The sequence below is a fragment of the Pavona decussata genome, unplaced genomic scaffold (genome assembly GCF_977016875.1).
Source record: "Pavona decussata unplaced genomic scaffold, jaPavDecu1.1 SCAFFOLD_220, whole genome shotgun sequence".
Taxonomy (NCBI): Eukaryota; Metazoa; Cnidaria; class Anthozoa; order Scleractinia; family Agariciidae; genus Pavona; species Pavona decussata.
Window position 1 is genome coordinate 481222 of NW_028145625.1, and position 16400 is coordinate 497621.

At 38.1% G+C, this 16400-nt stretch overlaps 1 protein-coding gene and 1 long non-coding RNA gene across 2 annotated transcripts in view; both read left to right on the top strand.

The window, feature by feature from the left end:
- Nucleotides 1–16400, top strand: part of LOC146459316 (uncharacterized) — a 329226-nt gene that overhangs the window by 219923 nt on the left and 92903 nt on the right. The gene's annotated exons all lie outside the window — the stretch shown is intronic.
- On the top strand, nucleotides 12655–15571 carry LOC146459334 (uncharacterized). Its single transcript, XR_014857988.1, has 2 exons — nucleotides 12655–13821; nucleotides 15335–15571. It is a non-coding gene; the product is annotated as an uncharacterized LOC146459334 (long non-coding RNA).

Below are 16400 nucleotides of genomic sequence, written 5' to 3' on the forward strand. Positions count from 1 at the left end.
AAGCTCGACATTTGTTCATTTGAATCCCGCGGCGCCCGGTCCACAAAAGATATTTACTCACCAAACTGACACTCGGTTCAGTGTAGTGAAGGACTGAGAATACTCAGTGTGAGATGCCTTAGTGCATAACAGGACGCAGCATTCCGAGGTGTCATAAACTGTTTCAATATCATACCGAAAGAATATGATCTAAATTAAAAATTCACGTCAATGTTTTACGAGCAAATAATTACCTTTCTTGACATAAAGTACAGTGTTTTCCGAGAGCGCATTCTATAAGTAGCAAAAGTCAAGCGGAGATATGGCTGAAGAAAGGGATAAAAAAAAGACGACGTGAGCTTGAAGTGAAATTATTATCGGGGTGTCCGTAATAGTGAGGTGTCCGAAAGGCGAGAGTTGACTGTATACCGAAAGAATATAAACTTAATTAAAAATTCAGGTCAACGTTTAACGAGCAAATAATACCTTTCTTGAAATAAGGTACAGTGTTTTCAATTCCGAGAGTGATTCTAGACGGCGGACTCCGCTTTGCGAAAATAAGTAGCAAAAGTCAAGTGGAGATATGGTAAAAGAAAGGGATAAAAAAAGACGACGTGAGCTTGATAGTGAAATCCTGAAAAAAAAAATGATATCACGAATGATACAATAGCAATTCAGATGTACAAAAACTGTCAGTAAGCCGAATTTTATGAAGAACGTTGTTCAACATATGTATTACCTTCTGGATTTTGGGATATCGATTCAGTAGCTGTAGCCCATCGTTGCGTATTTTTCAGTGCCTGACTGGCTGCATTAGTTTTTTCCTTCCTCTATTTTTTTTTTTTTTTTTGTTACACCCTGAGACCATGTGAGGCGTGTCGCCCGCCGTTCTGATGTACGTGTTTTTGTCTTGCATTAGATTGTATTGGCCCGTGGTCTTCATACTAAATCAGATTATGTAGTCTCAGGTCCGTTGTTGCATGTTGTGTTACTTGCATGGGTAATAGGCTGGGTCCGCATCGCTGTAGAAGATCCTCAAGTAGATAGCCGGACCCATTTGTTGCTTTGATCAGCTATAGAGCCACACCCTATGCAGTTACTGGCGTAAGCGCTTGCCGGACAGGTGATGATGGGAACCGGCATGCCACTCTCACCAAGTTATGCCGGAAGCTGTTGTTGAGATAGATGAGAAAACCACGACTGCATACCGACAGTCCTTTGACAAGAAACATAGGGTACTAGCGCTATCAGAATTACAACCAGGAGATGCAGTCCATGCAAAACTAGATCAGCAAAAACAGGAGCCCATCGGCTCCTGGAAAAAAACGATGGGAAACTTCAGGCGTAGTCACCACTAGAAGTTCCACAATTACACACCGAGACTCATCTGTGATCAAAATACCACAGAGTACCGTGCATCGAAGGACAGGAAACACACCGATCGCCCGAACCTTACTCGTGTTGAAGCTTGTTGAATCAGTCAGATCCAGAACCAAACCAGGACCTAAGTCCCATGTTGTTGTAGTAGCTTGTAGTAGCAGTGATTCCCCTGCTTACAGTGTCATTATATGCAAAGGTCACAGGTTAGACATGTTGCTTACATTTTGATCTCAAAACTTTATCTAGTAACTCACATATTAAGCTTACATTCCATGTTGTTTTCTAGAATATATCAAAGTAGAAAGGCGCTCTTACCCCTTGTAGATGCAGTTACTACCATTGAAAACCTCCCTTGGAGAGCAATGGACTGCTGGCTGTCCTAAAACTTAGCATACAAAACAAAAAAGCCGGTAAATGAGCATATTATTTTCAAAGGTCCCTTAGCTAAAAGCAAAAAATTGAAAATAAACTACTTACCAAGAAATCACTGAAGTTCCGACACAGTAGATTATTCCCGAGAAATGTCCAAAGAACAAAAACAGCAAAGCAGTCGAAGCAGCCATATTAAAAACATTCAACTAAGAGCGCGAATCATGTCGAAACCGTTAGCGCTAAGATAGCATCGTGCGCACTACAAAAGATCTGGTTTGTTTTATCTCCACAATTATGACACCAGAACAAAAGAACAGCTGAATCATTTCAATTGATCGAGCTGGCAAAGTTGTAATCATTAACGCACGATTTTACAATTACACGCCTTCTTCCAAAGCAAAAGTTGTACTCTTCCTGGCCGCCAGCCAAAAATAGCCGGCAACGAAATAAGCCAGACTGGAAAACAGTACGAAGCTAGAGAGGCAGGGATATTGTTTCCAGCCATGGACGGCATTTAAGCAAAAATCACAGCAAAAAAATGCATTTGGGGTAAATTCCTAGCCAGGATTTTAGTTCCTTATTTTAGTTCCCAGCTAGCAAAATAGCAGAAGCCAAGATTAAAGATTATTTGTTGAAACCAGGTAAGGCAACATTTGATTTTTACCCTGTCAAGTGGCCTCGATCAAGCGAAAACAGCCACTTTTCTGTTAGATCTCCGCTCAACAGATTAAACGAAGTTAGTCCATTATTTTATTATTTTGCAATCAAGGGTATTTTTAAAATTTTCGCTAAAATGCTAGTTTCAAAAGTGTCAAAATTAGTTAAATTTGGACGCTGAAAGTTGGTACATGGCTTTCGGACTCAACTTACAGTTCTAATCAAACAATAATGCCTCTCCTTTTAGAATATAAATAAAAAATTTTAACTACGAAGTTTGACGGCCGACAATGTTTTACTTTACCCTGTTAAGGTTACCGTGTACCTTCAGGGGTGGCTTCAGTTAAACGGATATAGCGCCTCTCAGTTACATCACAGATACCCAAAACCCATACCAAATTAAAGCTTATAGAACTGGGTATTCAAATATTTCATTGCTTTTCCAAGAAAATAAATTCCCAGGTTTTCCGTTAAGTCGGAACTTGAAGGTCTAGGTCATCGTTCAAGAGTTCCAACTCAATACGATTTTTAAAGTGGCCAAGTGAATGGAAAAGGGGAGAGTGGATACCCGCCTTCAAGAAAGACGATCCACTCAACGAAGAGAACTACAGACCGGTTACACTTCGACTCACTTCACCCACCACTCATGCTTAACAAATTAAGAGCCTATGGGTTTGCGGAAAACACCGTAAATTTTCTACGCTCTTATCTCTCCAACCGACAAAACAGAATTAGACTGGGATCACTAGCAAGCTCTTGGCAAGTGGTAAACAGAGGATGCCCACAAGGATCTGCGTTAGGACCACTTCTTTGGAACATCTTCCAGAACGACCTGGCCTATGAAATTAATTTGAACCTTTCTATGTATGCAGATGACCATCAGATTTACGAAGCAGGAACGGATCCCGCAAACGTAAAGTCATCACTTAGCAGGAATGCAGAATAAGCGTCTAATTGGTATGAAGACAACATGCTAAAGGGTAACTATAGTAAATATAGAACCATGACAATGCAGAACAAAAGAGAATTAACAAATCCGACCATGAGTATTCAAGGCAGCGAAATCGAGTCGACAGAGAAGCTGAATCTTTTAGGAGTGACGATAGATAGTAAACTGAACTTTAACCATCATATTAACGTGTGTAAAAAAGCAAGCCAAAGGATTGGGGTCCTCATGAGACTGAAAAACCTGATACCAACAGAAGCCAAGCTGCAGCTTTATAAAGCTGCTATCTTACCACACCTTACTTATTGCCACCTCACCTGACACTTCTGCAAGGCAAGCGATAGGAGAAAGCTTGAACGCATACAAGAAAGAGGACTCAGGGCAGTTTTTAAGGACAAACATTCCAGCTACGAGAAACGACTGGCAAAAGCAGACATACCATCGTTATACAACAGACGATTACAGGACATTGCCATCTTCATGTATAAGATTAAGCATGAATTGCTGCCACAGAGACTTTGTAATCTTTTCCAATTAGACAGTGGTTCGTATTACTTAAGAAAGCGAGAATTTGTTCAACCTCGATTCTCTTCGGTGACATATGGAAAACACTCACTTCGTTACCTAGGGCCTAAACTGTGGAATGATCTCACTCCTAGAATAAGATATCAACCCTCTCTGAAGCAATTTAAAAGAGTCATACGTAATCAGGACCTTACGGCCCTAGCAGAAAATGTCAGTAACTGTCGAGGCTGCAACCTATGCCGAGAATGATTAGGGTTTACATGATTTTTTGCGATTGATGTATGAAATTTTATTAATATGGTTTAAGATGTAAATTTTTAATTCATTTTTATAATTTTCATAACTGCGAGAAAACCAAGCGGAGTGAATGCACGGAAATGGCTTTCAAGGAAAAAATTTTTAGAATTATCGAATTCCCCGACATATTTTTGTTGGTTATATATTTTTCTAGCATCTGGCCAAATTTTACTGAAATCGGCCAAATCGTTGTGGAGTTGTAACTCTTGAAAGTGTCCCCTGCAAGCGAAAATTAAAATTTAAGAAAACAGCGCTTGAAAAAAAAATTCTCGCTACACAAACAAGTACCTCCCCCTAACGCCGTTAAAGAAAATTAGCTAATCATTTTGCAAGCTATTTTTTCTTCTGGTCACCTCCCTCCTGTGAAAATTTTCTCGCAGTTTTGCACGTACTTGTATTCCAGAGTAATCAACTCCTTCACCATTTTGTTGGATATCTGCGGTGATTGTTGTACGCGCACGTCGATTTTGTAATCTGCAATGATTATGGGAAAAACAAAATGGGGACTGAAACCGACCTCATCAAGCAAAGCTGTTGGGCCGGAGCAGGAGCGGCTGAGGAGGGTAAAATTATCAGCGCTACGGAATTATCGGGGAACCACCGCATATATTGTCTCAGTCAAAACGAAAATTCTTGCTGCTCTTCAGTCGAAAAGCCGGCGCGAATAAATCTATTCGAGTTAAATATTGTTGAGAATAGCGAAGTTTCGAAATTGCTTACCGAAAGTTCGGATGAAAATTCGCTCTTGAATGAACGTCCCAAATTGTTAATGCTGCAAATCGGAAACAAGTATCCGTTTGACGCTTGAAAGGAGCCGTTTAAACGGAACCGTTTAAAAGAGCTGACTCCGTTTAACACTTTGGAAATTACCGTAATACAGTAAGGGTCAGTAAGTCTTTGTGGAGACGCTACAAGCAAAAGCGGCGGCTTTCCCTTGTACTAGTTATTTTATAGCCACGGGCGACGTGAGAAAAGATCAAGACATAGGACATGATTCTTAGCGTTACTTTTCAATTGCTTTTTTGTTTTGTTTCCGCTTGCCAAGACTTGTAAGTTTTACCTATGGTTTTACGCACCCGAACACAAGTGATCTGATAACGCTCAGCCGCAAATAAAAAAGGAGGCTCATGAAGCGCGATTCACGGACTTGCGAATTGAAACATTAACCAGCGCATCTCCAAATATTCGCTTCGCTGGAAGATTTTAAGACCTTTACCTACTTTAAAGTGTAGCTTAAAGCTTTTGTCTTCTTTTATGTCAGTGTCGTACTCAAGCAAACGCAAGTTCTTCCACTAAATACAGGATATTCGAAGTGCGAGAACGTGAGGGATTCAAGACTATAGAAAGACCGTTCGCGCAAATATCGCAACGGGTGGTTACACCGGCAGCAATATGCTGTCAATCAAAGTAAAATTTAACTTCCGGTGGAAATCGCTTACGTCCCAATTCTCACTCTTTTTCGAAAATTCTTTTATTGTTTGTAAGAAATTAGTGGAAAGATCATTTTTATCTGAAAAAATGAAAATCCAAAAATTTTCTCTCTGAAGGTACAGGGTAACTTTAATGAGTGAACTTAAGCGGCTCGGAGCAAGAAGTATATGTACTAATTTGCACGGTTGCCAAAAAAGATGAAACAAAAAGAAACGCAAACGGCTTTTCCTGTCTGAACGAGTTATTTCTATTGAATGTCAACTCATTTCTATATTCTGCAGTAAATATTTGAAAAATACGAGGAATAAATTGCCCTTTTAAAAGCGCTTAACTGTTCCATAAATGTTGACAACGTTTCGCTTGCATATTGTTTACCTTTCTTTGTGGCGGCCGATATAAATATAATCTTCTCGAACTTCATATTCCAAAACTTGTTTCTTCTTAAAAGTATACTATTGATAACGGAAAAGTCGAAAAGAAACCTTTACTTACTAAAACAAGTAAATGACTTACCTCAAAGGTGACTAAAGGTTCGGACGTCTCGTGATGAAATCTTTATCCTGCAAAACGTGACAGCTAAAGATGTCGTGACATTAGTTTCCAGGAAAACCCGAGTGTGACATTTGTTTCCTGTTTTTTTTTTTTTGTTTGTTTGTTTTTTTGTTCGTTTTTTTTTTTATGTTTGTTTGTTTGTTTGTTTTTTGTTTTTGTTTTTTTCTATTATTATTATTATTTGTTTGTTTTTATAAGAACCTTTTTTCTATAAGAACGGTGAAGCTGAGAATAACTGAATTTAAGAACATACTCAGAACATTACTCAGGCTGAGAGTCAGTTAAGAACATTTTTATACCAACCAAATATTTTTGAAAGGAACAGTACAACTGCGGATAAAATAAAAGATCACTTTTCAGGTTCAAATTGCCAACAACAATAAGAACGTTCAGCCTCAGCCTCAAATTAGACGTTCTTATAAAAAAATATATTAAAATAAAATAAAGTAAGAGTGTATGTTGCGCATGCAGTCTTGGTTGATAGGTTTCATATCTCGCGCTTAAATGGTTTGTTGTTATTATTCGGAATTTTTTGGCGTGTCTGTGGACCCAGTATCGACCTGGATCCTTCAAACGCTCAGTGTATTATAAATTGCAACTGCGAGAAGGATATACTGAGCACTGAAAGTACGAGATTCACACTTACACACCGAGGGACGACTGCTGCTAGCAAGAACACGTTTGAGGGTTCTTTTTGTACTTTCAGTTAGTCTTGATTGAGGATAAACGAAATCTGAACCCAACGATATCAAAGCTATCTTGTGGAAGCCCGTGTACGTACTTTATACTTGCTTCTCGTTACACTTCCGGTATTGGAAAACCGGAAGTAGCTGCTTTCCAGATATTCCTACGTTCGTCGGCCTGAACTAACGTCAACGATAAGATCGTTATCTTTCTTTGACTCTTTCTTCTTCTTCTTCTTCTTCTTCTTCTTCTTCTTCTTCTTCTTCTTCTTCTTCTTCTTCTTCTTCTTCTTCTTCTTCTTCTTATTATTATTATTATTTTATTTAAACAAAACCTTTGCCAAATCCTTAATACATTTCTTACTGAAAAGTATTCGTCTACTATACACTGTACAAATGATAAACAGGCGAAAATACTTCAGTGAAAACCCATAAATAACGGTAGTAAAACACTGATATCAATGAAATGCGAAACATACACTAATGGTTGTTGTTAGGGAACTATTCTTTGTAGCCGTTTTCCGGAATTTTTAAATTTTTTTTTTTTTCTGCAAGAGTCAAGATAAGATGACGAACTTATCGTTGAGGTAACTTCAAACCGAAGTTCGTAGGACTGAAGCAACTTTCGGTGTTCCAATACCGGAGGTCAGGGCTGAGCCAGTATGAGGCAAACCGAGGCACTTGCCTCAGTCATTGTTGACAAATTCACAAACAGTTAAATAAGTAAAAAAAAAATGTTAACGTAACATGATATTATGTTGAATGATAACGCGAAGTAGGCAGTCCCCTGAATTACAGATGAGGAGAATTAAGCAGAAATTCATGCTAACCAGGCAGCGGCTTCCCAAAGAAAACTGCCTTGTTTTCATGTGTTTTTCCGCCATTTCTCGAGTCTTCTGTCTTCTCTGATCTGAGTGAGAAAAATCTATCAAAATGCAGCGTTCTATCAACAGCTTTTTTCAAAGAAAGCGGAAAGTAGTTGCTCTCATAACATGCTTTCAGTTCTTCTCAATAATCGAACCAAAATTTAACCTTGTTTTGGCATAACTAGTATTCAGCGAAGCAACTTTGTCTTTCATTCCATCTAGTAGAGATGGTGGTGTCAGTGAAGAAGCTACCGGAGATGGTCGGAAAGAAGTTGTAGAGGCAAAAACCGGACAGGCGGCAATGCCACTAAGTACAGGAAGCTGTTCGTGCGAGCCCAGCTTAAGCGCTCTCCGCAGGTTGAAGACCAGGTGCCGTTCATCGATAAGCTCTAACAGGCTGAATGGCCTTGCATTAGCCTATGTCCACAGCGAAATCCCTGTGGACCCGCTCGAGCCTCTACAGCGGTGGGATGCTAGTGGGCAGAGGCGAATCGCGCTGGCATTTAACAGCTAACTTCGTTGCCATTTAGAAACGAAAATCCTCAAATGAGAACGGCCGAGACCAGGTTTTATGAGCCTGCAAAACTGAGCACCCCCCCCCCCCCCCCCCAATTAACCCTTCTTTTCACGAAACCTCTGGTTGTTATCTAAGGCCTTCCTATAGAAACAAACCGCCAACAAACGCATTAAACAGCCGCATACAAGAACACAGAGCCCCTAAAGTCACCTCGGTCTCTAAATCTAGATGGCCTTAAGGGTTCTTAGCGGAAATTTTGTCAAATAAGGTTTGATCCCAGTGTTTTGTTTAAACATAATCATCATAAAGACCCGAAAATGCTAGGCGGGGAATTCATCCATGGATATTGCCTCAGTCCTTATTTTTTTCTGGCTACGCCCCTTGAGGTATATCGAAACACAAGTATAACTCGGGTTTCCACAGGACAGCTTTGATATAAATTTATAGATTGGGTCAATTAATAACGTTTTTCCTCAATCAAGCGATGAGTTACAGTGGACTCAACTTGCAGGAGATCTTTGATATACTCCGGGACGTGGTTGTTGAGCGCTTCGTAGACTTAAACAGCAGCTTAAATTGGACCGAGGTAACCCACAAACAAAACAGAGGAAATGATTAAGTTTGGGGATCCCAAAGATTAACCAGCCACAGCATTTATTAAACACTTTCTGAAGGCGATCAGACTGTCTTTTTTTTTTTTTAGGAACACAAGAAAGAATAAAGTTATCATGGGTAGATTCAGGACTGAAAAATTTCCTAATATGGCGTATTCTATTCAACCCATAGAAAGCCTTGCTGACCACTGTGGACGGACATGGACATATTGGAGTCAAACTAGGAATTTCAAGGTTGAGCCGTGACACTATCAAAAGGTTGGATAGTACAGACGTCAACGGTGATAGAATCGAGTGCGATTTTAGATAATTGATGAACCAATAATTAACAACTCAGCTTTGGAGAATTTTATGTGCTGGAATTCTGAAAATGCTTCTTGATGTTGAAATGTCCACTGATTCAACCCCCTCCCCCCCCCCCCCCAAAAAAAAAAAAACATGAAATGCACGTACTTCGCAGGTTGGCCCACTAATTTATGAAAAAAAAAGGACTAGATAAAGTAATCCTATTAAAGGATTAAATGCTTGCTCTGAGAATTTGCAAAATGCTCCATAGTGATGATTTTCACGCAACAAAAACAAAATACGCGTTCGCCTCGGGTCGGTGCACGTCTTATCCGGTGGAAAGCAGAGATGATAAATTAAACGGAAAAAAGGAAAAAGGTGCATAATTTAGAATTCACAAAATCCTTCTTCCTGTTGAAATTAAAAAAAAAATGCTAAAAGAAATTAAAAGAAAGTTTCTGTTCTCTAATGTAGAACAACTGGACTCAATTTAGACCAAAGGATTTGAGACAATAGTTTGCAGACATTTTGAGATTTAGATCAAACAGACCGCCTCACGTAGCAAAGCTACTGGCAAACAGTACTGTTTTCAAGACGTGACTAAGCCACTGTTTAGATAAAAAATGGCAATCACCCCCCTGTCCACTCAGCAATTTCGTTTATGGGTGGCTAGGCTAGAATATAAGCACAATACTCCGTTATTTCAGACCTCCTTCTTCTTCTCCTTCTTCTTCTTCTTCTTCTTCTTCTTCTTCTTCTTCTTCTTCTTCTTCTTCTTCTTCTTCTTCTTCTTCTTCTTTTTCTTCTTCTTCTTCTTCTTCTTCTTCTTCTTCTTCTTCTTCTTCTTCTTTTTCTTCTTCTTCTTCTTCTTCTTCTTCTTCTTCTTCTTCTTCTTCTTCTTCTTCTTCTTCGTCTTCTTCTTTTTCTTCTTCTTCTTCTTTTTCTTCTTCTTCTTCTTTTTCTTCTTCTTCTTCTTCTTCTTCTTCTTCTTCTTCTTCTTCTTCTTTTTCTTCTTTTTCTTCTTCTTCTTCTTCTTCCTCTTCTTCTTCTTCTTCTTCTTCTTCTTCTTCTTCTTCTTCTTCTTCTTCTTCTTCTTCTTCTTCTTCTTCTTATTATTATTATTATCATTGTTGTTGTTGTTGTTGTTGTTGTTGTTGTTGTTATTATTATTATTATTATTATTATTATTATTATTATTATTATTATTATTATTATTATTATTACGATTGTTTTTTCTCCTCTTAGTCGTTTTTGGGGGCGTTGTTTGTCACCCTTCGTTCTTTGCTAAACTGAGAAGTTTTGTTTTTATTTATCGCTGTGTTTATAGCCTTGATAAAATTTATACCTGCCACTTTCGTGGCCACATTTTCCCAACACAATGTCTGTCTCTTACGGTACACAACATTCAAATAATGGCTACTATTGCGCGCATGTTGAACATAAGTAAGGTTGTTATATGTCGTCAACGGTGATAGAATCGAATGAGATTTTAGATAATTGATGAACCGATAAATTAACAACTCAGCTTTGGAGAATTTTATACCCTGGTGCTCTGAAAATGCTTCGTGATGTTGAAATGGCCGCTGATTTTCACCACAAAAAAAATAAATGCACCTACTTCGCAGGTTGGCGCAGTACTTTATTAAAAAAAAAAAAGACTTGATAAAGTAATCCCATTTAATAACAAAAGGGTTAAATACTTGCTCTGAGAATTTGCAAAATGCTCTATAGGCGATGATTTTCACGCAACCAAAAATTAAATACGCGTTCGACTCGGGTCGGGGCACGTCTTTTCCGGCAGAAAGCAGAGAAGATAAATTAAACGGGGAAAAGTACATAGTCTTAAAATTTACAAAATGCCTTTTGCTGTTGAGATAGGTGATGATTTTCACGCAATCAAACATAAAATACACGCTCGACTCGGGTTGAGGGGAAAGCAGAGAAGATAAATTAAAAGATCATGCATGTAACTTCCATTGTCAAACAAACACAACACAACACTGATTCAATGGGTGCTATTGAGCACACGTTTAACATCAAGTCAGGTTGTTATACAGCTATTTCAATTAACGTTGTCGGATAAAAATAAAGCTAAAAGGCAAGACCGCAATGTTTTGTGGGATTATTTTTTATGAATAATTTCATCAAAATCATCCCTGCACGTGCAGGTCATTGTACTGCTAATTACAACCTATTGTTTTCTCCAGACATGACTGATTTTGATAAATTTATTCATAAAAATCCCACGTAAACTTTCGGTCTTGTCTTTAAGCTTTTAGCTTTGATCCGACAACGTTAATTGAAATAGCTGTATGTCGCGAAATAAAGGCTTCTCCCTTTTTCGTTTTTTTTTTTTCTTCCCTTGTTTCCTTCTTTCTGTCTTAATTTTTTGTTTATTTGTTTTATTTAGTTGTCTGATATTGGTTTTTTTTAGAGGATAATACGACTAATAAAGAAAATTCAGACTTTTGCGTGATTTGCTTTCTAGAGGTTTAGTCTCGGTAAGTCTTGCCAAAGACATACAACTAAAGATATACGAATGTGAAATGACCACAACATAGACCTTATATCGAGATCGGGGATCGGGAAAATACACAAAAGCAGCATAGTTGTTTCCTCGCAGAAGAAAACTCAGCCATGCTTGCGAAATCTCATTTCCGTGAATGATGGGTTTTATAATTTCTTTTTAATCTTGTTTAAACAAGACAAGAGATACTCTGAAATGTCAGCCTCCCCCCCCCCCCCCCCCCCCCTGCCAGCCCACAGGGCACACGGGGCCATGTGGGTTAGGGGGAGGAGAAGGCTGATATTTCAGAATATACAAGAGATTGATCTATATTCCTGAAACGTAACGAAATAATATGTAAAAGTATTGATTGATCTCCCAATTAACACTCTCTTAGGTAGTTAATTTATCATTCAAAAATGAATTTAGAAGTCTTCACGTATTTTAACTTAAAACTTGAACAACATTACTTTGTACTCCCCTGTAAGATTATTGATTCCGTTATTATTCTAAGGTAATTGGTTTATCATATAAAAATGAATTTAGATGTCTAGGCACATTTTTCCTGACTAAGAACCAAATATAGTTCTTGAAATTTTTTTCATACCGATTTTTTTGCCTAGGTAACCTTAAATATTTGTTCGTTGGTATAAATACCTGGGGAAAACTATTTTTAAAAAATCAATAAGCATTCATTAGGTAGATTTTTGCTTAAAATATTTTTAATTGCAGATGACTTAACAGCGAGCAGAGGGCCAAAAAGCCATTCTTTTCACTGTCTCCGTGGAAGACGTGTTCGGAAGGCCTCGACCAATCGCCGAGAAATTCGCATTAAATAAATTTGAGTATCAGTTTGGCGAAATTACAGCCTCGAACTTACGAAACACTGAAAAAATAATTCTTTTTGTCTTTGTAGAGGCAATTATGTCCCAGCTAGCATTTTCTTGCCGGAAAGCCAACAGACAAACAAAAATTTGAGGAATTAAATTCCGTTTCCGTAAATTTCCTGAGGCTTGAATTTTCGGCCAAACTGACCCAGACAGAGCACACTATGGCTTGCACAAATGTGCCCTTCAAAAAGGCGTATATACATCAATCTGGGAACACAGTAGCCTCTTTTGCAGACGTTGTTTGTGTCTGTCCCATTCTCCCTCACAAACAACGTCTGCAAAGGAGGCTAGGAACACAGGGAACATCATTATAGGTATTTTATTTAACTACCCTCGTTGGTTTCCCCTGATATGGCTCAATTTACCCTTTCCTTTTTATAAGAGTATGGTTTTTCCGGCCTAGGCTAGCGCTGAATATTCTTATTTTTCTGCCGATGCTACGCTGAAAATATTCTTGTGAATATTCGTAGATTATAGCGTATGACATTTTCTATTAAGTATGTATTGGGGTATCAATTACTAGTGTTTGGTGTTGGTGTTCAGATCGCATCGAACATTTGGCTAGTGTAGATTTTTATCGTTTTATTCGCTAGTTTCGCCGTTTGGAGAAAGGAAGAATTTTATAGTTTAGTAAAAAAATTGTATTGTATTTACAAATTTTTAACACCAAAAAAATTATATTCTTTTCAAAATCTCAGCCTCGGGTTTATTCTTAAAATGTTCTTAAAATTTCTCAAATTTCAGCCTCGATGTTCTTGTAAAATTAATTCTTATATAAAAAAAGACAGTGTGCATTCAAGTAAGATTTGATCATGTCTAAAAAATCAGTGAAGTAAATCTTTGACGCATTGGCCGCGAACACCCAATGTTGCGTAGAGCATATTAGGAAGACTGAATTTTGGCATAATCCAAATGCGGGTAGATGGATTAGCGGTTGACCTCCTCACCTCCAGAAAAATTAACAGACCTACGAATCTTTTAATACTGGATGACAAGAATGCAGCAGATCAAATAGAGCCAAGTCGAGCAAACGATCTTTCTCTTATTCGTTCGTCCATAACAACATCAGAATCCGAGCTTCCCGGAACTAAACTGCTTTGCACGTTCATCAAAGAAGGACTCAACAATGGATTCAAAGCGTCTCTTTATCCTGTTCATGATGTTGCTGGTTCTCGTCCACGTTCTTATGGACCAGGGGGAGGCCTTTGAATTGCGAAGAAGAAGGAGACGAAAATGTTTCAGAAAGCTGAAAAGGTGCTCAAGGAGAAGGAGTAAGAGTGGAAGAAAGCCTTCAGTTATGAAAAATGTGCAGACGGTCTTGGTATGTACTCGGTTTTACATCTTTCAAAAGGTTTTTAACTTTAAAAATCGGCTTTCAAATAACAACGTCCGAGTACGTACTGACGCAACCGAACAAGGAGATCTAAGAACAATTCACAAGTGTTTGGTTTGGCATATCTCCTCCCTATGTTTGTACATTTCTTATGGATAAATGTTTGCTGCTCTTTGCCACTTTGCAGTCATTGTAATGCTTGCCTACGTCTGAAACAAGCAGGATTCTGATCATGAGTTTATTGAAGCAAAGGCGATGACGACGACGACGACGACGGCAACGACAAAGCCTCAAAACTTAAAGTTTAATGAGCAAAAACAATCGCTCTGCACATGCGTTTTTAGGTTCATTTCTTTCGCGCCGCTTTTGCAAAACAACAACGTGAAATGACCAAATTAAGGTTTTGTGGAGAACGTGAACACACGACAGTGTGTGACTTTTTCATCGTTCCCTTTCTTAACTTGAATGCTACTCTTCCCAATTTGGATCCTGGGTAGTTCACTGTTTTTGTAGAAGCTCTGACGAGTTGAAATAATCGTGGAGTAGCACAAACAAAATGAAGTTATACTTCTAGTGACGGTTTCGTTGGCGCTGCCATCGTCGCTGCTTACATTCCCTAATTTAATCCTTAGTTTCCTGAGATCTGAGGGCTTTTTTTATTATTCGAGGCTTTTGCAAATGAAGAATTTAGCACGTATTGCTTATTGAACTGACACTAAACGTGGTAATATTTTTGTGCTGATAGTTGACGAGACATGGTTTCCCTTAAGATATCAACATACCCCACCCGGCTGATTGTTTTTTTAACACCGAATTCGGTCGCTTACGACAGAAATACGTATTTACGACTTTCTGTGTAACTTTCACACAATTGGATTATATCGTCTTCCTTAGCCCAACTTTCTTTCGTAATAAGCATAAGTTTGTAACAGTAGGAAGTATAGGGGGTTGCAATTTATACAAGCAGACTCATGAACGCGATGGATAGTATATACATATACATACCTCTTACTAACCGAGTTCGAGGTCCGTAATGTAAGTTACGGACCGAGTTTTTTTTCTCGATTTTCCACGCTTCGTGCTTGGGCCGTAAATCAACGGAAAAAAACGATGATCCGTAACTTACAGTACAGACCGAGAAGACGAGGTTAGTAAGATATTTATTATATCTCTGAGCTTAATCGGGCGCGAGGGAAAGGAAACTAGTTCAAGTTTAGCGGGGCCGTTCAGTGAAATACGGCCCGCAAACTGAGAGATGTAATAAATATATATATATTTGTATTACTACCACCAGTTTCGAATATAGTCAACTGAACTGCTTGAAAGTAGTCATTGATTTTTTTTTTCTTTTTTTGGAAACGGATTTCAAAGAGGTCACAACTCTGATATGATAAGAACAGATTACAGCAACAAAATCATTTCCTTTTTCTGGTTTGTTTGTTTAACTGGTGGTTTACGTCTCTTCTTTGATTTTAATCCCGTTTGGCGTTTTCTTTTTCAGGCTGCAAAAAGGAATTAATTCTTGAAGACGCCAACTTTCAGAGGTTAAAGCTTCATCTTGGTTTATGAACTTCCCCATGAAACTGAGATGGAATGGAATATTAATCAAGCTTTAAAAAAAAAGGCGTGTAATAAGTGCAATAATTAAGATGCTAACTCGAGATACCTTGCATCCATAGAATTAATCGAGAAATCAATCCAAACGAATTGTTGTAATAAACTGCGTTTTATTCATTGACTATTGCTATTTCTGACTCAGTCATGCTTGACAAGGAAAGCGGAATCTTCTTAAATATCCTCTTCAGAGAACGTTTTCAAAATTTCAGTTTTTGGTGTGCGAAAACTAGACAAATCAATGGATTGCAATCGGATTGACACAGGTCGCTTGGATTGAACATTGACGGACTGATTTGATTTCCCATTGCTTACACGTTTCACTTTGAGAACTTGTTCCCGGTTCACAGGAAGTAAGTATACTTAGTTAAAATGAAAATCAGTAAGAGAAAACTGAGAGTTTGAAGTTCACATAAGGTTCAAGTAAACTGTTGGTTTACTGTGTTGAACAGAAAATGGAAAAAGCATTACTTAATCGGCTTTTAAAAAGAAAACAGTTTTATACCGGGTTCATTTAAAACGTATAATAATTTCAGCTTTTCAATTTTTTAGATTTTGTCCCCTATAGCACAAGGTATTTCTGACTAGAAAGAAAAGGGATTGATTTCTCCATGAAAATCCAGCAAAAATAAAGAAAATCCAAAAAATCTGCATCGAATAATTATGTAAGAATCAACAACAAATGTTTTACTGCCATCTAACAATAGACCTTTTACGATATATTAAAATCCTAGCTTGGCTACGAGGCTTAGGGGAAGAAAACAAAAGAAATTAATTATTCTTATCTGAACCTCAATGTCATTTCTTTTGTTTCATTCCCCTAAGGCTCGAAGCCAAGCTAAACTTTTAATATATCAAAATGGGTCTAAATTGTCTCTTTTTAACTGACAGCTGGGATCACGAGACTGTGAAAGTCAAGATACTAATTCTCCAGCACCAATGCCCTATTGATA